This window comes from Musca vetustissima, unplaced genomic scaffold (genome assembly GCF_032173495.1).
Source record: "Musca vetustissima isolate MV318-11 ecotype Yass unplaced genomic scaffold, APGP_CSIRO_Mvet_v1 utg1786, whole genome shotgun sequence".
Taxonomy (NCBI): Eukaryota; Metazoa; Arthropoda; class Insecta; order Diptera; family Muscidae; genus Musca; species Musca vetustissima.
The window spans coordinates 1-26156 of NW_026873028.1; positions in this window are offsets into that span (position 1 = coordinate 1).

Sequence of the window (26156 nt, forward strand, 5' to 3'; positions counted from 1 at the left end):
TAAGGAAAGTAGAAAAGTATGATACCCTTCACCACTTTGGGTATATTCAACAGATGAATGCTAATAGACGTCGAATTCTGCAACCTATACTAAATTTTTCATTTGTTCAGATATACGGTTGCTTCTTACAATGGGACAAAATTACCAAAACTCGGCAGAAAATATATATAGAAGCTCTATCAAAATCTGAACCGATTTCTACACTTTCCAAATTTCAAAACTTTAGTACGTTGTGCAAAATTTGTGTCAATTTTGTGTAAAATTGGACGAAAATATATATGTAGAAGCTATATCAAAATCTGAACCGATTTCAATGAGAATGGCAGAGATTATCTTATATTAACTTCTGTATTGTACATAATTGTGTGGCAATCGGACAAACTTTGGGTCTTTAGTGCACAAGACCCAAAGGTCTTTAGTGCACAAGACCCAATGAGAATGGCAGAGATTATCTTATATTAACTTCTGTATTGTACATAATTGTGTGGCAATCGGACGAAAATATAACTTTGGGTCTTTCTGAACCGATTTTTAGTGCACAATTTACATAAAATCGGAAGCAAAAATATATAGGAGCTATATATAAATCTCATTTCACTTAAATCTCCAGACTCATTTTAGTACACTATGCCAAATTTTGTGCAAATCGAAATATGTATAGGGACTTTGGTACACTATTTACATTAAATCGGACGAAAATTTATATAGGAGCTATATTTAAATCCAAACCGATTTTCGAGAAACTTAACGTGCACTATTCTAGACTTAATTAAGTACGATATGCCAAATTTCGTGCAAACGAAGGATATATAGGGACTTTGGTACCATTTACCTTAAATCGGACGAAAATATATATGGGATCTATATCTAAATCTGAACCGATTTTTAGCAAACTTTACACACATAAATCTAGCCTAATCCATTTCGCTATGCCAAATTTCGAGCAAATCGAAGGATATATAGGGAATTTGGGCACCATTTACATCAAATCGGACGAAACTATATATATATGGAAACTTCGCAAACATCACTCAAGCTTATAATACGTTATGCCAAATTTCGTGCAAATCGAAAGATATATAGGGAATTTGGGGCACCATTTACATGAAATCGGACGAAACTATATATGGGAGCTATATCTAAATCTGAACCGATTTTCTCTAAACTTGGCAGACATCACTCTAGGCTTAATTTAATACGTTATGCCAAATTTCGTGCAAATCGAAAGATATATAGGGACTTTGGTACTCCATTTACCTTAAATCGGACGCAAATATATATGGGAGCTATATCTAAATCTGAACCGATTTTCAGCAAACTTAACACACATCAATCTAGACCTAATCCATTTCGCTATGCCAAATTTCGAGCAAATCGAAGGCTATATAGGGACTTTGGGGCACCATTTACATGAAATCGGACGAAACTATATATGGGAGCTATATCTAAATCTGAACCGATTTTCTCGAAACTTGGCAGACATCACTCTAGGCTTAATTTAATACGTTATGCCAATTTTCGAAATATATATAGGGACTTTGTACACCATTTACATGAAATCGGACGAAACTATATATGGGAGGGACGATTTTCACTAAACTTGGCAGACATCATTCTAGACTTAAATGATTACGCTGTACCAAATGCAAATCGAAAGATATATAGGGACCGTTTACATTAAATCGGTTAAATATATATATGGGAGCTATATCTAAATCTGAACCGATTTTTCCCAATTTCAATAGGGTTCGTCCTTGGGCCGAATAAGTGACCTATGCCAAATTTCATCCAAACTTGGCACTTTGTTTACAATAACATTCTAGACTTAAATGATAGAAAGTGACGCTGTACCATCTCGTTTCCTTTTGCCTGTTACAAACATATGCACAAAGACATAATACCCTGTACCACAGTGTGGTGAAGGGTATAAAAAGGCTGTTAGAGTAGATTCTGTATCTGGTTTTCTATTCCCTTCTCATATTCCACCATGATGCGGATTATGGTGTGTACGCGATCCCTACGAAAGGGGAGGTCGCCCCCTCGGTCGGCAGGGGTGGGAAATTGAGGTGTGAGAACGTTCGAAAAAAACTAGTTATGTAAAAACATGCAAAGTCTTTGTAAATTAAGTGGTTTAATCCTCTGAGAAAATGAATTACCGAAATTTTCGGATATGACCATATATATACTAGCTTTCGGGAGACATACACTGGTGGACAAAACTAAAGAAACTAAAATTTCAAGGTTAATAAATGCCGCATAACTTTTTCAAAAATAAAATATCGTGTTGGTTTTTCAGCTTTAAATCGGGTACTTGATTCACTCAAAAAAAAAAAACAAAAGCAGTAATGCAAAATTCATTATGAAATACATCAATTCGTACTCATCAACATATTGTCATAGCAGTAAAAAAATACCCATTTATGTGTTCAACGGAATTTGTAAGACGCTCATCGTTGAATATAACCGCAAGAACAGAGCGTGGACGAGCTATGGTAGCAGGCCTACATATCCGGAAACTATCAAGACAATTAATTTACTTCTGAAAAGAATCAGAAAACCAGATTGCCTTTCGCAAAAGTTCATAGTAAGTGGAATCCAACTTAGTGGAGAAATATTATGCTCTCGGATGAATTAAAGTTAAATATTAAAGACTCAGATATGAACCAGTAAGGAAAGTAGAAAAGTCGGGCGGGGCCGACTATATGATACCCTTCACCACTTTGGGTATATTCAACAGATGAATGCTAATAGACGTCGAATTCTGCAACCTATACTAAATTTTTCATTTGTTCAGATATACGGTTGCTTCCTACAATGGGACAAAATTACCAAAACTCGGCAGAAAATATATATAGAAGCTCTATCAAAATCTGAACCGATTTCTACACTTTCCAAATTTCAAAACTTTAGTACGTTGTGCAAAATTTGTGTCAATTTTGTGTAAAATTGGACGAAAATATATATGTAGAAGCTATATCAAAATCTGAACCGATTTCAATGAGAATGGCAGAGATTATCTTATATTAACTTCTGTATTGTACATAATTGTGTGGCAATCGGACAAACTTTGGGTCTTTAGTGCACAATTTACATAAAATCGGAAGCAAAAATATATAGGAGCTATATATAAATCTCATTTCACTTAAATCTCCAGACTCATTTTAGTACACTATGCCAAATTTTGTGCAAATCGAAATATGTATAGGGACTTCGGTACACTATTTACATTAAATCGGACGAAAATTTATATAGGAGCTATATTTAAATCCAAACCGATTTTCGAGAAACTTAACGTGCACTATTCTAGACTTAATTAAGTACGATATGCCAAATTTCGTGCAAATCGAAGGATATATAGGGACTTTGGTACACCATTTACCTTAAATCGGACGAAAATATATATGGGAGCTATATCTAAATCTGAACCGATTTTCAGCAAACTTAACACACATAAATCTAGACCTAATCCATTTCGCTATGCCAAATTTCGAGCAAATCGAAGGATATATAGGGACTTTGGGGCACCATTTACATCAAATCGGACGAAACTATATATGGAGCTATATCTAAATCTGAACCGATTTTCTCGAAACTTCGCAAACATCACTCAAGGCTTAATTTAATACGTTATGCCAAATTTCTTGCAAATCGAAAGATATATAGGGAATTTGGGGCACCATTTACATGAAATCGGACGAAACTATATATGGGAGCTATATCTAAATCTGAACCGATTTTCTCGAAACTTGGCAGACATCACTCTAGGCTTAATTTAATACGTTATGCCAAATTTCGTGCAAATCGAAAGATATATAGGGACTTTGGGGCACCATTTACATGAAATCGGACGAAACTATATATGGGAGCTATATCTAAATCTGAACCGATTTTCTCGAAACTTGGCAGACATCACTCTAGGCTTAATTTAATACGTTATGCCAATTTTCGTGCAAATCGAAATATATATAGGGACTTTGGGGCACCATTTACATGAAATCGGACGAAACTATATATGGGAGCTATATCTAAATCTGGACCGATTTTCACGAAACTTGGCAGACATCATTCTAGACTTAAATGATTACGCTGTACCAAATTTCGTGCAAATCGAAAGATATATAGGGACCGTTTACATTAAATCGGTTAAATATATATATGGGAGCTATATCTAAATCTGAACCGATTTTTCCCAATTTCAATAGGGTTCGTCCTTGGGCCGAATAAGTGACCTATGCCAAATTTCATCCAATTCGGATCATAAATGCGACCTGTACTTTGTTTACAATTTAACATGGACAGACAGACAGACGGACGGACGGACGGACATGCTTAAATCGACTTAGAAAGTGATTCTATGCATATTCTCAAAAGGAACCATGTGTCTATCTCGTTTCCTTTTGCCTGTTACAAACATATGCACAAAGACATAATACCCTGTACCACAGTGTGGTGAAGGGTATAAAAATATTATCGTGAGAAAGTCCAAAAATTAAAAGGTACTGGGAAGGACGGAGGAGGGTTAATAATGGTATTGGGCTGTGTTTAGATAGCCGCGAGAGTTGTGTAAAGGTAGACCGACAACAAGAATGCACGTTTTAATCCGGCTCGTACGGACCGAGGAGTTGCTCTACTCCTCGCCTAAACAATTGTTGGGCTGTTTTTCTTTTTTATGGAGTTCGATATATTTACAAGATTGTGTAAATAATAAACATGTCAAAGATTGGTTGTGGAAGTCAAAAATTAGGGTTTTAAAATGGCCAACACAATTATTCGATTTCTACCCTATAGTTTTTTGAGTATCATGGATAGCAAAATCGATTACTAGCAAATTTTTTAAGAAAAAATCAAAAAGTTTAGTTTGGCCATGCAAAAATAGCTTCATTTTGGTTTACATAGAATATTATATTACAATATATATATATATATATTGAACTTACAATTTTGGTGTTCTTGAATTATTAACCAAAGAATTTTTTAAATTTTTTGTTTCACTCATAACATTTTTTCAGTAGAAGTACTTTTCTTTACTTTCTAGCGTACAAATTGTGATGCAGCACAATTGTACATGGATAAACTTCAAGGTTAAATTTTTGTTTTAATTCAGAGCTTTTAGGTTCATCTCTGACCGTTCCTAAGATTCTTTTTTTCATCCAATTGACACTTGTTTCTATTTCGTTCTTTGAATAGTTTTGGACACTTTTTGTTTGAAGCCTTGTAAATTTTTTAATTTTATAGTTTTTGATTTTCTATAAATTGTAATAGATAGGTATTGCTATGACATACTTTAAGTTCGTTTTAAAAATTTTTGAACGGCATCGTTTTTTTACAGTTGTTAGGTACAAATATGTACCTATATATTTTATTCATTCATATCAAAATTGCATTTATTTTTTAAAAAAGTAAACATAAATTAAAAATCAGATGGAATATTATTTTCAATTAGTTATGGTTCTGTACTCAACGTTAAACCATTTTTATTGTTTATGGTCTGCCATTTAGAGTTTTAATAGGGCAAAGTACATCACATTCGCTACAGGTTCAAGTTTTGGCGAATAAACTATACAACGATTTTATATATACCCTAAAGTATAATGTGAAATTATTAGTAAATTTCTCATTCGATGTACACCGATGTATCACGTTAGAGAAATTCATATTGCTATTAATCACAGGATGTTTGAAATTGAAAATTGGTTCCGAAGTCAATGTTTCTCCCAAAAATATGAATCAGATTGGCGAAAGTAATTTTTCTTTATATCGCTTCAGATTTAGATATACCTCCCATTTTAGTTATTTTTCCTCCGAAACACTTACAATTATATCTGTGCCGGGAAGACAAAAGTGCAGATATCTGAGATCTATCTCTATATCACGTAAGTGAAATCGCTACATAAAAAGGGGACAATGAAATTTTTTTCTGGATTACGCGATCAAGTACCTAATAATGGATCGAAAGGCAATTTATTTTTATTAGACTAAAACGGTAGTTATTGTGGTTGGTTTGCGACGATGCACTACAGGTAATTTGCCCTGTTTTTGAGGCACAAATTAATAACAGCGGTGTTAAACAATTTTTTGACTTTTTAAATGATTTATATGTACAAGAAAGAGAAAACGCAGATTTCCACTGTAGAAACCGGATATAACGAACAACGGTTATAAGCAACTACACATATAACGAACAAAGCTAATTCTTTCTCAGATATTTTCATTAGTTTTTTTAAAAACAAAAAACGGTTGAAAACTATTAGGGTAGTGTGTTAAAAAATTTTCGACCCCGCGATCAGATTTTTAAAGGAATAATTATTACGATGTTCTATGTTGCAGAATGCATTAATAACAATTAATTCAGTACCCATTTTTACTCTTTAATGTTATTAATATGTAAAAGTGAGATAAAACCATGCGTACTACAGTCGAACACGATTATAGTAAACCCTGGATATACTGAACAACTGTTTTTCATATGTTTTTTTTTATTTTTAATCAATGCTGAAAAAAATAAATTATGGTGGTTTATATTCTAAGGGAAACCGAAGCCCGACATTTCCTCTTCTCCACTTTATAGAATTTTTCTCATAATCTTTCCTTCAACAACCTATTTGCGGTTTACGAGTCTTGTTATTTATTTTGTAATCAAAATTCGAGTGTATTCGTTTTTTTTTTTGCGGAAAAGTTCTATCTCCCTTTGACATTTGGTCCATCTTGAGAAATGCATGCAAAATAACCTAATTTCCTTTTTTTATTTGACGCATTTTTCGTCCATATTGCAGTTATGGCCGACTTTACGTGCGGGGACGTTGTAAACAACAATATGTTTCTTTGCTTTTATTGTTTTCCATTCTGAGATTCTCTACAAAAAAAACGGATATATCTTGAAAAACGCAAAAAATCGCAACTAGAGACCTGTTGGAATCGATTTAGAAGGCTTTGATTTGTATATTACAGTTGTCAAAAGATCAGACAAATTTAAACATTTTAGTAAAAGTCTATCTAAAATGACTTATGTGTAAAAAATAAACACATATATTTTATTACAGTCAACTATGTAAATTTTGAATCGCTGCACATGCGTATTAACAAATATTATATATTAAATAAACAGCACACACCACCGCCAATACTCTCCATGTTTAATTTTTATGTTTATGATTTGTATTTAGCGGTTTCAAATGTTTTAAAATAAGCCTTACTTTTTAAATTTTTTTTATTGCTTTAATTTTATTTTCAAAGTGTAGAGATTGGCATCGATTTCCACCGCTTTTAAGACACTTTTACGCAAAAAATCTAACAGAATCATAAATTTCTTACAAAATCATAAATATTTTCCAAAATTGAAAAAATGACTTTTTGCTCAAAAAACTGTCCATATTACCTATAGTGCGATGTGTAAAAAATACTACTGTTTTTAATTTGATTTACCCTGTGCTGCTAAGTGCACAGTGAAAGGTATGAATTAAGTGAATTTTGCGCTTAAACGAATTATTTGAGAGAGAATCTGAAAACAAGTACCAATAAATTTTCCATATAAATTGTCATCCGATTTTATGTAAATGGGGCATCGAACTTCAGACAAAATTTTGCAAAGCGATCTGAATTAAGTACAGGTAGGCATATGCGATTTTTTTCTTTAATATTGATTATATAATAATTTCCTCATGGGCAGAAGATGCAAATCTGTGAGAATGTAATAATGGTCCATGATCACACGGTACTTCTCCAGTCATATAAAATGGAAACATGATACATATCTAGACGAATATTATAATTATATTATACTATTAAACTTACTTACACCCCAAATTAAAAAAAAATCTGAGCGGTACAGTATAGTGGGACGAGGCCGACTTTATGATACCCTACACAACTTCCACGGAGCTCTAAGTTCCTGCGGATCTGTATCCCGAGACTGGGTAATATAACGCGATATTTGCACCCTCATGGCCGATTAGAGGTCAACAGCTCCTTTTCCGAATAATAGTTTCCGGACTAAAAATTTACACCAAATAATTAAAACTTTGTTATTTTACACAAACAAGTTTTGGTTCATTTGACAGTCCAATTAGTTGGTCAGATTACCTTCCCCATGAAATACTTGTGATGATCGGTTGATAATTGCGACGTCTACAACGACTAGAAAAATCAAAAAATAAAGCCCATTTCGTAACCCAAATATCATCTAATAATCTTCAAAATGTATACGCATCGTTTTGACCATAACCGGAACCTCAAGCAAAGTCGGACTACGTAGACCACCTTAAATATTTACATTTCCCTTATCCGGGTATTGGTATCAATTTAAAGGTCACAACTACAGTCTCTAGAGCGATTAGAAAAATAGAAAAAAATAATCATCCCCTTTAGGGAACCCCACCCATTCTCGATTTTAATTTTTCAAGATTTTCAATGGGCTATTAAAACAATACCAATGCTTGTTAAGGTTTGTAACTTTGCACATATATATTTGAAGATTTAAAAGAGAAGAAAAATAATTTACAAAATTTTTGTTATTGTTTTGTCGTTGTTTTTTGTAATTAAAGAAAAGTCCTTATTTTTGATGGCGAGCATGATAACTCCTCACTGCAACATCGGAATCCGAAAATTCCAACGGTGCTAGAAAGAGTACATGTCTGGCTCTCGTATGAACTAGCATTATCGACTTCAATCTAAAATTAACAAAATGTCGGACCTTTGAAAAAATATTTTTGGAAAATCGCCGATTTTTTACCAAAAACCAAGTTAAAAAATAAGGAAGATCTTCACCGATAGGCTTTATCCTAGTTCATACGATAGCTATACACTCACAGGGAAACGTGTACAAATTTGGAATCGATTGGATTATTAGTTTTTGAGTTATCGTGCCGGCCATTCGCAAAAGAGAAAAACGCGTTTAAAGTTTGAGAAGCCCTTTTGCCGTCCCTTGATGCTGACACATTAAATCGGCTATATTTTCAAGAGTTCTTGAGGTTTTCACTTGAAATTTTGTTGGGACATTCTTGAATTAGTGTAGAATTGAATTAAATCAAAAAAAAAATATTGACCACGAGAATGGGGGGTCCCCTCAATATTAACGGATTATTAGCAAAAACAATATAACCCAATAGACCAGAACCCATCCTAGATGCACAATTTCGTAACAATTGGTCCATAACTGTGGCCTGTATCGTGTAAAAAATTATAATGGACAGACGGACGGACACACATGTCTAGATCGACTCAGCTAGTTGAGATATGACGATCGGAATACTTAAAGGTTGGCCTAGGACCAATATTTTGCGGCGTTACAAGCTATAATACCCTGACAACATAGTTGTGTAGGGTATAATGATAAACTTATAATTTTTATATAACCATTTTATTATATTTTCTATAATAAATATAAATTTGAAAATCTATAAATTTGAAAATTTATCTATCATTAAAAATAATATGCATGTATATATTTGTATTTATACAGGTTAATGTTTTATTTGCTATAATTAATATTATACATTATTACTTTTTTTTATGTTAGCTATACACACTGTGGTACAGGGTATTATGTCTTTATGCATATGTTTGTAACAGCAAAAATAATCGAGATAGACCCATGGTACCTTTTGAGAATACACATAGAATCACTATTTGAGTCGATTTATGTATGTCCGTCCGTCCGTCTGTCCATGTTAAATTGTAAACAAAGTACAGGTCACATTTATCAGATTTAGATATAGCTCCCACATATATTTTCGCCCGATTTAATGTAAATAGTGTACCAAAGTTCCTATTTATCCTTCGATTTCCACAATGCGATTTTAAGACCCAAAGTTAGGACGATTGGATTTAGATATAGCTCACATATATTTTTTCTTCCAATTTTAAATAAGTGATGCACCAAAGACTCAGAGTTAGGCCAATTGACACAAAATTTTGCGCAACGTACTTAAGATAGTTTAGCCAAACGTGTGCCAAGTTTTGTCGGAATCCGTCCAGATTTAGATATAACTCCCATATATGTCCATTAGGAACAAAACGTGCATGAGTTAGTCTAACCTAACCTGTGACAAGTTTCATTGAAATCCGTTCATATTTAGTTATAGCTTCCATATCTATTTTTATCCGATTTTAAGTAAATGTTGCACCAAACTCTTCATGTTTTTTTTTTCAGAATAGAATGAAGTTATTGCGTGTAGAAGTACAGATGAAGCCCATATATATTTCCGACTGACTTCGTGTTAATTGGGCTCCAAATATTCAACGGGTGCCCGATTGATATTTGCTTTAAATCGATTTAAATAATTTTTTCCCATTGCAACAGACGTATGGCATGTTTATGGATTGATCTAAGTCAATTTAGATAAAGGTCACATATTTCAGTTCATCCAATTTCATGTTAATGACCCTTCTGTTAGGATGCATCTTTTTAAAATACCCAGAGTGGTGAAGGGTATCATATAGTCGGCCCCGTCCGACTTTACTACTTTCCTTACTGATTTTTTATACCCTTCACCACACTGTAGTACAGGGTATTATATGTTTGCATATAATACCCTGTACTACGTATGTTTGTAAAAGGCAAAAGGAAACGATATAGACACAGGGTTCCCTTTGACAATATGCATAGAATCATTTTCTAAGTCGATTTATGCATGTACGCCCGTCCGTCTGTCTGTCCATGTTAAATTGCAAACAAAGTACAGGTCGCATTTATCATCCGAATTAAATGAAATTTGGCATAGGTCACATATTTGGCCCAAGATATAGCTCCCATATATATTTTCGTCCGATTTAAGGTAAATGGTGCACTAAAGTCCCTATATCTTTCGATTTGTACGAAATTTGGCATAGCGTCCTGAATTAATTGTAAATGGTATACGAAAGTCTATATATATAGACTTGCACGAAATTTGACACAGCGCACTGAATTGAGTCTAGAATAATGTGTGCAAAGTGCCGTGAAAATCGGTTCAGATTTAGATATAGCTCCCATATATTGTTTCTTCCGATTTTATATAAATGGTGCACCAAACCCCTAGGATTGTCCTATTGATACAAAGTTTTGCAAAGCGCACTGATATAGGTGCATATTGATGTATGCGAAGTTTTATGGAAAGCGGTTCAGATTTAGATATAATTCCCATGTATATTTTTGTACGATTGAGACAAAATCTTAAACAGCATACTGAATTAAGTCCAGTTTAATGTCTGTAAAGTTTTCTTTGAAATCGGTTGCTCAATTAGGTCCAGATTTACATATAGCTCCACATATATTATTTTCATACAAAGGGCACACAAAGAATCCGATTGATATGCAATCTTTCATAGATATCAGAATGGTATGTGTATGGGGGTTTTAATTGGTTTAAATATCTACATCTACATTTAGTTTCGCCCGATTCCATTTCAATGGTTCTCTAAAGAGTATATGTCTCTTCTATCTACAGGATAGTGTATATATTAGCATGTCTTGTATGTATCCAAAGTGGTGAAGGGTATCATATAGTCGACCTTGTCCGATTTTTGACCTTCCTTATTGATTTTATTTTGGGGAGAGACGGCTCGTTTTAATTTTGCACGAAATTTGACATAGCGTACTGAATTGGGTCTAGAATGATGTGTGTAAAGTTTCCTGAAAATTGTTCGATTTTAAGACCCAAAGTTAGGCCGATTGCCACACAATTCTGCCAACGTACTAAAGTTTGAGTAACATAACATGTATCAAGTTTTACTGAAACCAGTTCGGATTTTGATATAGATTCCATATATATTTTCTTCCGATTTAAAAAAAAAGGTGCACCAAAGACTCAAAGTTAGGTCGATTGACACAAAATTTTGCACAACGTACATAATATAATTTAGCCAAACGTATATCAAGTTTTTTTGGAATCCGTCCAGATTTAGATATAGCTCCCATATAGTTTCGTCCGATTTTAAGTAGGACCCAAAATATGTCCATTAGGAACAAATCGTGCATAAATTAGTCTAACCTAACCTGTGACAAGTTTCGTTGAAATCCGTTCATATTTGGATATAGCGTCCATATATGTTTTCATCCGATTCTAAGTAAATGTTGCACCAAACTCTTCATGTTTTTTTTTTTCAGAATAGAATGACGTAATTGCGTGTTAATTGGGATTTGGACGGGTGCCCCAATGATATTTGCTTTAAATCTATTTACATAATTTTGTCCCATTGTAAGAAACGAATGGCGTGTTTATGGATTGATCTAAGTCGATTCACATTTAGATTAAGGTCACATATTTTAGATCATCCAATGTCAATGGCCCTTCTGTTAGAATGCATCTCATGTTGGTGAAGGGTATTATATAAGAATACAACAACGAATTGGCAGATCAATAAACACGAAGGACGACAAAGACAACACTAAACATGAGTATCCAGTTTCAATCGCCTAAATACCAGTTATGTGATGAATTTAATTTTTAACTGTGATTTTATTTATTTTAGAATTTAATTTATGTTGTTTTTTGAAAAATAGTCAGGCTGAAATAATAAACAAATTAAAAACAACTAATGCAAGTTAAAAAGTAAGTGCAATACTCAGAACAAGCAATATATTGAAAATAAATTATAATTTTTATTTTATCAATAAATCAATAAAAGCAGCTCTTGATGATATTGGAAAAAAGTGAAACGTCAAGTAAAATATTAAATAAAACTTTTATTTTCATCATAAATATCTTACCAAAAAAGCCATATCACCACTCAATGGAAAGGTATTTTTATAAGCTTTAAATTGAAACTATATGGGAGCTATATTGATTTTATATTAACCGGATCAGTGGAACCGGGTACCCATATCCTAACTTCCGGGTCAAATATCCAGTAACCGGGTACGTCCCCCAAGAAAAAAATATATCCCCATAATTAGGGTACAATTTTCAGAAAAATCTAATCGTCTTTACTAAACTAGAGTTGTTTGCGAAATTACACAAAACATTTACACACGTCATTCTAACTTCAATTTTTTGTCTCAATTGGACAAACAATGCGATTGTGGTGTAATATTGTAAAATCGGAAAAGGTAAAACGAAGTCGAAATTTTTGCATTAATTATACTTAGATAGCAACACGTAACGTGATGGAGAACTATCGGGAGAAAAGGAGAGAGGAGAAACGTATTTTCAGGAAAAAGAAGAAAGAACAAGAAAAACGTGAGCGTGAGCAAATCGAGATGTACAGGAATCAGAATGAAGTCCGGAAATTTTACCAACGAGTAAAACACCAAACCGAAGGCTTTGGTGCAGGCACATCCTCCTGTAGATATGAAGAAGGAAACCTGGTGACAGATACAGACAGCGTGTTGAGGATCTGGAAGGAGCATTTCGAAAAGCTACTAGTATCAAATAGTGGCGATGAAGAAGATACCCCAGAACCAATAAGAGATGATGGTAGAGAGTGTATACCACCTAGCCAAGATGAGGTCATAAAAGCAATTAATCGGCTCAAGAACAACAAAGCAAATGACATCATCGGACCATACCAATGCGGCTTCAGACCTGGCAAATCCACCATTGACCAGATTTTCACTCTGCGCCAAATCCTGGAAAAGACCCACAAAAAACACATCGACACATACCACCTATTTGTCGACTATAAAGCCGCATTCGACAGCCCTATCCGTTCAGAGGTGTTTAAAGCCAGGTCTGCGTTCGGCATTCCTGCAAAATTAATACGGCTATGCAGGATAACTTTAAGTGGCACAAGGTCAGCAGTTAAAGTAGGAAAGGATCTATCGGAGCCCTTCAATACCGAACGAGGATTCAGACATGGTGACAGTTTGTCGTGTGATCTTTTTAACATCCTACTGGAAAAGGTCATACGAGACGCAAAGGTCAACAGAAATGGCACTCTGTACACCAAACAACACATGTTACTCGCCTACACCGATGACATCGATATAATGGGTCGAACATTGCGAGCGGTAACAGCCACCTTTGAACAAATTGAAAAGGAGTCTGCCAAAGTGGTCAATGCGCAAGACGTCCAGTAGACTCGGATCAACTGTGGAACTTGAGAACTACAGCTTCGAGGTAGTTAAGTAGTTAAGTTTATATACCTTGGTACCGCCATAAATAAAACGAATGACATCGGTTTTGAAATTCGGAGAAGGATTGTGATGGCCAACAGATGCTACTATGGTCTATGTAAGCAGTTTAGAAACAAGGCCACCTCCCGCCAGACCAAACTCACACTTTACAAGACGCTGATACTACCCGTGCTATTATATGGATCAGAAGCATGGGTACTTGCGCAAGCAGATGAGGCAGCTCTTGGGGTGTTTGAGAGAAAGGTCTACGGCCGATCTGCGTCGACGGTGAATATCGGCGTCGAATGAACCACGAGCTTTACAATTTATACTCGGAAATCGACATAGTCAGTCGTATTGAGCTGCAGCGACTTCGGTGGCTAGGCCATGTTGTGCGGATGAATGAAAATGTCCCAGCTCAAAAGGCATATAAAAATGAGCCTACTGATGGTTCCCGTAGAAGGGGAAGGCCACGAATTAGATGGAAAGACCAAGTAGACAACATCTTGGAACGTGGTCTTCCAAATTGGTGGACTTGCACACAAGACCGACGTGCTTGGAAATCTTTTTTAAGCTCGGCTTATGGAAAAACCGTTCTGTAACAAGCCAGCTAAGTAAGTAAGTAAAGTAAGTAATTATATTTAGATTCGTGAAGTTACGAAAAAAATACAAATAATGATAACATTTGTCTTTTTTCTTTTTGTTTTTATCATAAATACTAATTTAGTGACTACAAATATATATACTGCAGAAATAAGAACTACAAAATCAACAAACAATCCTTCGCAAATAAGGACAACCCAAATTTTGAAATTTTGTTTGTGCTTTATATTTCTTATTTATGTAAAGAATATTTAAAGTCTTAATGACATAAGACATGTATATTTGAAGTCGCGTGTATATAATACCCTTCACCACTTTGGGTACATACTTGAATTGCTAATGTGTACAATATCCTGTTGATAGAAGATACCATACAATCCTTGGATGGCCATTGACATGGATCGGTTGAAAAACAAATGTGATCTACATAGATATTTGAACCAATAAAAAACCATACACATACCATTCTGAAATCTATTAAAAATTGCATGTCAATCGGGCAGACTTGAATTTTTGGCATGAAATCCGGCAAAATGTTATATGGGAAATATATGTAAATCTGAACAGATTTCAACAAAACTTCACACACATCAAAATGGACTTAATTCAGTATGCTGTGTGAAATTTTGTCTCAATCGGACAAATATTGGGAGTTTGGTCCATTTACCTAAAATCGGACACAAATATATATTGGAGATATATAAAAATCAGTGACATATGCCAAATTTCATCCAAATCGGATCATAAATGCGACCTGCACTTTGTTCACAAAAATACATGGACGGACGGACAGACGGACATGCATAAATCGACTCAGAAAGTGATTCTATGCATATTCTCAAAAAAAAATCATGGGTCATCTCGATTCCTTTTGATTGTTACAAACATATGCACAAAGACGTAATACCCTGTACCACAGTGTGATGTGGTACAGGGTATAAAATTAAACCAGTGAGCGGAGCAGTGTAGTCGGACGGAGTCGACCATACGATACCCTACACAACTACCACAAAACTCCATCTTTCTGGGTAATGTTTCGTGATAGTTGCACCTTCTTGCCAATTAGAGGTCAACATCACGTCTTCCTTACACTGACATATTACCAATATTCAGTACACAGCTTCTAATTACTTGTCCATATTCCCTTCACCGTTGGTTGTGTTGTGATGTTCGGCTTAAAATTGCAGCCTTTAGATTGAATCGAAAAAACACAAAAAATAAGTTTTCGGTCCACTTCATCCCAAAATTATTATCTGATCATCATCGAAAATTATAGGGGTTGTCCTTGACCATAACTGGAACCTCATGGAATATTTACAAGCGATCAGCGCTATATTTTCGCTCTATAGTGTAGTAATGGTTTATTAAATAATATCTGAATACGTAAGCACCTGTAAATATTTGCGTGTAACTCCCACATCCGAGTACATACCCCTCCTCTTGGATATACTATCAACTTCTGGGCTCTATGTCCTTCAGGAGTAAATATGGGAAATTACAAAAATCTTTTAAATTCCATGAAGCTGAGGTTTGCAAGGTTATAACTCGTTTCTATAAAATGAAGTGTTCTTGTCAAAATCTTAAAATATTCGTAATAAATAATAAGTTTGGTGGAAGCTGTGATGGTGGTAATGTAAAAAAATGGGTGAAAATGTGTTGAAGCCAACGGGTTTTTGTTTGTGTTCGTTACTGATTTGTGACTAAACTACACAACACACGCACATGTGATCAGTGACTAAGTTGCAGAATACCCTATGGACAATATGATTCTAAAGTATGATTTTTCGATATAATCACTGCATCCACCCAAAAAGGATGCGGACATTTTGAAGCCGGATTTTCGGTGTTTTTTGAAATTTTCTTATAATTAGGATGCGCATCCAGATAATAGAATAAAATAATTATAGGATTGTAGAACTCGTGATTTTGCTTCGTTTAGTGTATATCTCATGAATGTGCCCACCGTAGCTTCTTTGCAATTGGGTTCCAAAGACGAAAATTTGGTGCGTAAATTTGTATAAAAAACATATTTTTTGAGTCTAAAATTAAGAAAGTCCATTCAAATTCCGTGGAACCCCGCGTGATTTTAGTTTTTTTACGTGCCAGATCTAATGAGCCCATCCATGTTCAATTCCGCCCAATAAAACGGCGGATATAGGTACCTTGAATGTGGAAAAAACTGCAAAAACTTATTTTGACAAATTCGCGTATATAATCGCGTTTTTCTTCGAATTGATGTCACATACATTCATTCTTGTGTTATCATATTCGCGAATCTGTGTGAAAATAGGTCAAAAATATATCGATACGCGAATCATATGCGTATCCGCGGTTCTTAACAGATCCTTTTAAAATAGGTGTCCTTTTGTGTATTTTCATAGGAGATTACTGAATTCGGATGCGCATAAAAATCGTGTGCACGTTGCGTGATTTTTAGCCATTTTTAGGTTTTTTGCATAGTAAAGTGCATCGAGCGGCACTCATTGACCGCTAAATTAAACATCGAAAAATTCATAAAAAACATTTCGATTTAATTAAAATTTTAATTTATTTTATTTTCAGATATTTTCAAGCTTTTAATTGTTTTTCGCGGTTTTTAAACCGTATTCCAATGTGATTTTCAAAATTTTTTTTATGGAATTTTAAAAGAATTTTGTAATTTCCCATATATTCGCTATAGAAAACAAATTTTGTCATTTTTCACGCAAAAGTCGGGGTCTATTTGACTCGCTAAATATTGACCGATCTTTATCAAAACAGGCATGCTTATTCTTTGGCCCAATACAAATTTAAAAATGACAATATTACCCACACATATACCAAATAAAAATACGGGTCAAATTTCACATTAAATTGTTTCATTAGTTATTTCTTCATATCTTAAACAGGCTTTTTTGCCAAATTTGTTCTATGAAATGCCCCGAAATGAAAACCAAAAACGAATTCAATTTATGTCCCTCAAAGACATTTGGCAAAATTTAAAAAGTGGTTTTATTTCCGCCCGGAAATAAAGATAAGTCACCGTTCATTGTACGAGACGTTTTGGAATCACTTGCAATCACTTATCGCTCGTCGACATAGTTGCTCGAAACTCAATAACTCCACCCACAACCTTTCATTGCGGAAAAACTGATGTTTTCCACAGTAATTTAATCGGAAAAGGAAATTTTGCAATTCCTTCAGTACATGTGTCCGCAATAACCAGATTCAGAGGGCTAGAATCGAAAATGTCTGTCCTAACCGAAATCAAAAAGTATTGATTTTCCAAATGATTAAAACAAATTGAAAGTGAACAGCATAAGAACTGAATAAATTTGGCACGCCCGTAAGGAAAAAGCTACTTTAATGCGATTTTATGCGTCGTTTTTTATACCAAAGACGACGATTGCAAACACATTATTTAAAGAGTTTAAAATAATCAATACCAATCACGGCCTTTAAAAATAATCATTAAAAATTCACAGAGGACATTGGCCTGATTTAATGGAATAAATACCCTTTGCCAGTTTAGGAGACCTGCAATAAAAAATTAATTAACAACATTTCAATGTGTACAATGGATGCATGGCTTTCGTTAACGTCTGAAATGTCACTGTTCGCAAATAGCCATTTTAGTTGCCAATGCTTTTAGGTATTTTGAGGTTTTTCTGCACGCTTTAAAGTATTTAAATGTCTAAACATAACAACATGACCACCATACTTCCCTCCAACATGAGTGACATAATCACCATACCCATGTCTGCAGACACACGTCTAGAAATTCTTTGTTACAAAGTTGACAGAAACAAAACAATAAATATACGCATACACATGCTATATGAGTATGTATACATACATATATGACTTTGTGTATGTACAATTGAGAAAATGTTCTGGTTGGCGGGGGTAACTATGCAGCAGGACCAAAAAACAAATTAAAATAAACTTTAAACGTACCAGACACACAAACACACACACACACACCTAATTGCAGAGATGTGTTAACTAACACAAACCCAAATACATATTGACTCAACCCGTAACCCGTTTAGCATGGAACATCTCCTCAAAACTTGCCATGCCTTTTTCTTTGTGTTGAACTTCATAACATATGTATGCTTGAACGAATGAACAACCGGACGTATGTAGATATGAACGTCTGGTGGAAAACGCCAAGCAACAGGACATTGCCATATAATTGAAATATATACCATAAAAAAGTCAGATCCTTGAAAAGATTACGTTTGAAAGAAGTGTAGTTCCGACATGGCGTGTTTAAAAATTTTTAAAACTTTCCTTTCCTACATTTGAACTCTCCTTTTTTATTTTGTGATTTTTTTCCGATCTGTGCACTACATCCGATTTGTGAGTTACAGCCCTATTTAAATTTCGACTAGCTCGTTCGAAGTTATTCCGTATTACCCAAATACGCAAGGACCTTATTTACATCTGCGTCAATAGAAAAAGGCGAAAATGTCGAACGAATTTTCAAATTGGAAAAATAAACTATGAGGCCCGTACCTAAATTCAGTGCATTACGTACTAAAATACCCACCTTCCCACCTTTATAGGGTTTGTTGAACGTCCGTATTACCCAAATACGCAAGGAGCCTATTTACTTTTGTGCCAATTGAAAACGGCGAAAATGTACATTTTTCTAAACATGTATAGAAAAATTATATTTTCAAATTTTTTATAAAAATATCCAATCCGTCTAACAAACCCTATAAAGGTGGGATGGTGACTATTTTTGTACGGAGCGCAATAAAGTAGGTGCGACCCTAAAGAACATAGCAAATTCTACCAAGGGAATTTTCATTAGTGTTGTTATACACAATAAAGTGTTCGAAAACGATCAAGGTGGTAAGTAATACCAATTTCGACGTCGTAGTACATTTTAATAATAATATTAAAATTTTGTATGTTTTGCAGAATGTGAAAGAGAGAAAAGCGATATCACTACAGGCGAACGCGATTACTGTAAACACTGAATATAATGAACTATATTTAAAATTCCCTTTTTATATTTATTATTTATTTCATAATTGTTGATGATATAGATTCTCATAATCTTTCCTTGGGTAACCTACCAGCGAGTTACGAGTAACTTTATTTATTTTTATGCAATAAATAGTACAGAACCATATTTGCTGACAGTTTTGTTATCAATGTCATCAAACAAATTCTTATTTTCAAAAGTTAAGAAATGAATTTCTGCCCGCATTACGTTTAGTACAGCGGTGATTAGGCCAGGAAGAAATTTTATCCTCCACCACTTGTAGTGATGGTATTTAACGGGTAAATAACCAAGGGGTGGGTAAAACCATTTGCGGGTATTTGTTACACTGAATCGTTAACAAAACTTAGTACACCCTATTTCCGGGCTTCTGTTATCAAATCGTTTCAAAATTTATAGTTGTATAATACCTAATATTTTTACCGAAATATAGCGTAAAAACTATTTTACTATTGGTACCCAAAAAGAATCAAAATTCTCAATATCCGCATATTTAGTGGTTAAAGGGGCTACCCCAAAAAGTCCCATTTCGAACTTGTTCCGCCTGTAGACAAATATACCAAAGACATAGAAACCACAAAGACTCGACAAAATGCATTTTGACAAAATAGTTTATGAAAACATATCCAGGGGGAATCAGGCATAACAGAGGCAAGAAAAGAATAAAACGGCCACCCGTTTTGAAGCAAGTGATTGATTTTGACATTTTCGTTCGAATAATGACAGTCGAATTCGTTCTCAATTAAGCTTTCGTACGAAATCATTTTCGTCCAGATGGGGTTAAAAGAAAGCCAAATTGAATTTTTATAAAGTTTCATAATCAACTTGCTGATATACCTGTCTATAGGCATACAGAAAATCTTAGCCTTCGGCATAAATACTGAGCTATAATAGATTGATGTCACATTTTCCAGGCGGCACACTGTGCTGTCATAGCTCGCCAAGTCTTTAATGCGAGTAATATTCATGGTGGTGTGGGCGAGTGTAGAATAATGTCGTTTATGTGTGTAGGCATGTGGGTCCGTTGTGGCGTATTTCTCTGCGAACGTAAAGAAACAACTGTCACAAAGGACTTGCAATGAGGGTAAACAGTGGCTTTGGGGGCACCTAGCTGTAAAAAATGTAATTGTTTTTAACTTTTTAAATGTTCATTTGTACTTAGAATGTACGACAACAATGCTCGCACAAATTTTACCCTTTCTGCATCGGTAAATATGTGAGTTCAAGTGTGTGTGTGTGTGTATGTCTTTGTATATATAGGTACCCTGTAGGACTTTCATCAACTAGTTTACAAAATGTTTAGTTATAAAGAAATTATTAATCAACTGATTATAAATTAGCTAGAGAGTCATCTAAGACTCAACCACATTAAAACCAAAAATATGTTCATGTCATCAAAAACATAACACACGCAAAACAAGAAACCGTTAGAATTGCATTCCACACAACAACACCGAATGCAATGATGACAGAAAATCATTCTGTTTGGAAGTTCGGAGAGTGAAGACGTGTAAATCGTAATTGATTGTAATTGTGCTCTTTAAGTGTGAAATTAAAAAAAAAAATTGGTAAGTGTTTTAATAATATAATTGAAATGTCACATCTGTAAATATAGATACATATACATATATTTTTTTAATTTGTAGCGCATATACAGAATATTTGTAAAATTTCTAACAAAGTCATCCAATAAAAAATGGAGTCCCCGCCAAAATCAGTGAAACGCCTCAGCATGAATTTAAGTGAGTAATTTATTATATAAATTAAAATCAACTATTCTAATTCGAATTTTAATTTCGTTATATTTCAGATGTTCATCAGCCTACCTAAAATATTTCCAAAATGTTTTCGAGTGCCTTATGGACGTCTTCCGATCACTTCCAGTGGATTCAGAGAAAGAGCTCCAGAAAGCATTACATATTATTAAAAAACGTCACTTTCACAAAATATGCATACAAAAAAAAAACTATAAGTCAATCATTTAAATTAATTTTCTGTGATGAACTATTTATTTATCATATTTTATGTATTTCCACCTATGTATATAATTTTCCAACTATTTATAATAACATTTATTGAATTCTAAACTGAAATTGTACATTGTCTAACGTTATTTCATAGATTCAAACATTGCAGTATTGGTATAATTACAAATTAGCCAAGTTAAGTTAGTAAATAGTTATATTAACATATACCAATTAATAGCCATTTCGAAAATTCTACATATAAATTAATCTCTTTTAGACCGATGACTATCTGCATTTTTTTAATCTAATTATAAATCGGTCAAAAATAACTAGTTTGTAACCAGTTGAAAAGTTACTGACTACTACCGCGATCATCGCCATGTAAAAATAGTCAGTTGGTCCAAAGAAAAATAATCGATAAATGGACTAGTAGTGACTATTTTAAAATTAGTTTAAAGTTAGTTTAAAATTGGTTCATTTCCCTACAGGGTATATATGCAGTTCAAACTAAACAAATACATTGTGAATTTGTGTTTGTTGTATGCTTAGCATCACAGCATTTTGTTTGACATACAGAAAAAAAGACGCACAAGTATGAGCTTAAAATTATTTCGAAAATTATTATGTTAGCAAGCAAAAGCATCTGAACCAATTGTAACAGATATATACATATGTATGTGTGTATGAATATATATATAAGTGTGCACATGTACCAAATTGCAAATATAGTAGTTGTATAATGAAGTTCAAAATAAAGAAAGAACCATTTTAAAATATATTTAAACAAGCTGACCCCGCAAACGTTGTTTTGCCTTACCAATATTGTTAAGGTATAATTTTCGGAATTTTAGATTTGTTTTTGTAGGTTCCATCCTAAGTTGGAGTGTATATTAAATTTGTCATTTCGTTTACAACACCTCGAAATATTCACCGGATGCCCCATAAAGGATATATATATATTTATATATACTTGATCAGAATAAAATTATATGTCGATTTATGCATGTCTGTCGGCTGAAATCACGAAAGAGCTCTCAGTATTTAAGATAGAGCTTTAAGATTTTTAACATACATTGCCATTAATCCTTGATGTTTGGCATTGAAAATAGGATACTTTGTCCTACGCATTGGTATAACCATACTTACCATACCATACTTACTTAAAATGATCGATATGGGTTCACTTTTTATAAAAGCTCCCATATAACCGGGATGTGATTTGACAAATAAAATGGATCCAACAAAAATAATTAATTTACTCTTTATGATTTCGCCTTATTCTGCACTTTCAAATTTATTGATGTTGCATAACTATAGAGACACTTTTAATTTTTTTTTAGCTTAAATAAAATAACTTTAATCAAGAATGGTACGGCCTTCCTTATTTTGAATAAGTTCAAAAATGTTATCCATCTTCATCGATTGACCGTCATTCATCTGGCGCGTTGTACTGCTGAAAAACGAGTCCTTCATTGTTGATACTTTCCCAAAATGGCAATAATTTGTCTCCCAAGAGTTGAACGTAATCCATTGAATTCATCCGACAACTAGGAAATGTCAAATCAAACATTCCGTGGCTATAAAATGCTCCCAAGACCATTAAGGAAACGCCACCGAAATATCGTTTTAAGAAACATCGTGGTTCCGTCCGTAGATCTCTTCAATATGTTTTCTAAGTTGATTTTTTTTATGAGAAAAAATTCAGTCTTGCAGCTCCAAATGGGTTTAGTTTCTAATTGGAGAGATTTACGAACGGAACCACGTTTTTTCTTAAAATTTTATTAGTCAACTAACATACTAATTGAATTAAAGGTGCGTCTATAGTTATACTGGTACCAAATTTAGTTCAATTGATATTAGCCGAATGGATTGTGTTGCAGTCTTGAAATTTTGTATGGGTATCACTAACAAAGGATTTTCGAAAATCCCAACAAAAATTTCAAACTTAATACATGTGGCGTTCAGTAGACGAACAAAGCGACAATCATGAAATATCGAATGGGCGTTGGAGTGGTTTTGAAATTGGTATTATAGTTTTATAGAAAGTACATCATTCTAATCAATGATAATGAAGAACCATATTTATTTTGTCTTTACTTTCAAATACTGCAGAAATAATAATTTAAAATCAAAATAAATAACTGGAGCCACGGAATGTGGACAATAATATTTTCATATACCTATCAAAACTGTGCGTACTTCGTCATATAAGATGAATAAATATGTAATCAGCAATGGTGTATCTAAATTTTGAATATCTTGTTTGAATAATTATACATATACTAGCCGGCCCGGCAAACGTTGTCTTGCATAGCAATATTGTTGATGTATAATTCACATAACGGTAGCCCAATATTAAGTTATCTTTAAGATCGTGCTCTGAAATTTGCACATACATTGAAATTGCGCAGAAAGTGTCCGTGCCAAATATTATCAATATAGGCCCATGTTTCGGTGTACCGCCCATATAATAGTAGCCCTAAACAATCTCCTTACAAAGAATTATCAATATTGGTCCAAGTTTGCGGGTTGCACCCATATAATGTTATCCCCCATAATTTCTCATGTTGTGTCTTCTTACCAAAAATTAATATGTCTCCATTCCCATTGTTGTAGTTAAAATAGTTCATTCCGGGAAATTGGGAGGGGCGACACATTTTTGCGACAAAGTATCTACTTAGGTCCGAGTTTTAATATAGCATCTATATAGCATAATACCCCATTTATTATAAAGTATTCTAAAGACATTGACCAAATTTCCTAATAGAGTTGGCTATATTTAGGCATAACGAATTCAACATCATTCCAGGAATTTTGCACTACAGCTTAACGTTAAAAAACCAGTAAGGAAAGTAGAAAAAAAATACCCTTCACCACTTTGGGTATATTCAACAGATGAATGCTAATAGACGTCGAATTCTGCAACCTATACTAAATTTTTCATTTGTTCAGATATACGGTTGCTTCTTACAATGGGACAAAATTACCAAAACTCGGCAGAAAATATATATAGAAGCTCTATCAAAATCTGAACCGATTTCTACACTTTCCAAATTTCAAAACTTTAGTACGTTGTGCAAAATTTGTGTCAATTTTGTGTAAAATTGGACGAAAATATATATGTAGAAGCTATATCAAAATCTGAACCGATTTCAATGAGAATGGCAGAGATTATCTTATATTAACTTCTGTATTGTACATAATTGTGTGGCAATCGGACAAACTTTGGGTCTTTAGTGCACAATTTACATAAAATCGGAAGCAAAAATATATAGGAGCTATATATAAATCTCATTTCACTTAAATCTCCAGACTCATTTTAGTACACTATGCCAAATTTTGTGCAAATCGAAATATGTATAGGGACTTCGGTACACTATTTACATTAAATCGGACGAAAATTTATATAGGAGCTATATTTAAATCCAAACCGATTTTCGAGAAACTTAACGTGCACTATTCTAGACTTAATTAAGTACGATATGCCAAATTTCGTGCAAATCGAAGGATATATAGGGACTTTGGTACACCATTTACCTTAAATCGGACGAAAATATATATGGGAGCTATATCTAAATCTGAACCGATTTTCAGCAAACTTAACACACATAAATCTAGACCTAATCCATTTCGCTATGCCAAATTTCGAGCAAATCGAAGGATATATAGGGACTTTGGGGCACCATTTACATCAAATCGGACGAAACTATATATGGAGCTATATCTAAATCTGAACCGATTTTCTCGAAACTTCGCAAACATCACTCAAGGCTTAATTTAATACGTTATGCCAAATTTCGTGCAAATCGAAAGATATATAGGGAATTTGGGGCACCATTTACATGAAATCGGACGAAACTATATATGGGAGCTATATCTAAATCTGAACCGATTTTCTCGAAACTTGGCAGACATCACTCTAGGCTTAATTTAATACGTTATGCCAAATTTCGTGCAAATCGAAAGATATATAGGGACTTTGGGGCACCATTTACATGAAATCGGACGAAACTATATATGGGAGCTATATCTAAATCTGAACCGATTTTCTCGAAACTTGGCAGACATCACTCTAGGCTTAATTTAATACGTTATGCCAATTTTCGTGCAAATCGAAATATATATAGGGACTTTGGGGCACCATTTACATGAAATCGGACGAAACTATATATGGGAGCTATATCTAAATCTGGACCGATTTTCACGAAACTTGGCAGACATCATTCTAGACTTAAATGATTACGCTGTACCAAATTTCGTGCAAATCGAAAGATATATAGGGACCGTTTACATTAAATCGGTTAAATATATATATGGGAGCTATATCTAAATCTGAACCGATTTTTCCCAATTTCAATAGGGTTCGTCCTTGGGCCGAATAAGTGACCTATGCCAAATTTCATCCAATTCGGATCATAAATGCGACCTGTACTTTGTTTACAATTTAACATGGACAGACAGACAGACGGACGGACAGACGGACGGACGGACGGACGGACATGCTTAAATCGACTTAGAAAGTGATTCTATGCATATTCTCAAAAGGAACCATGTGTCTATC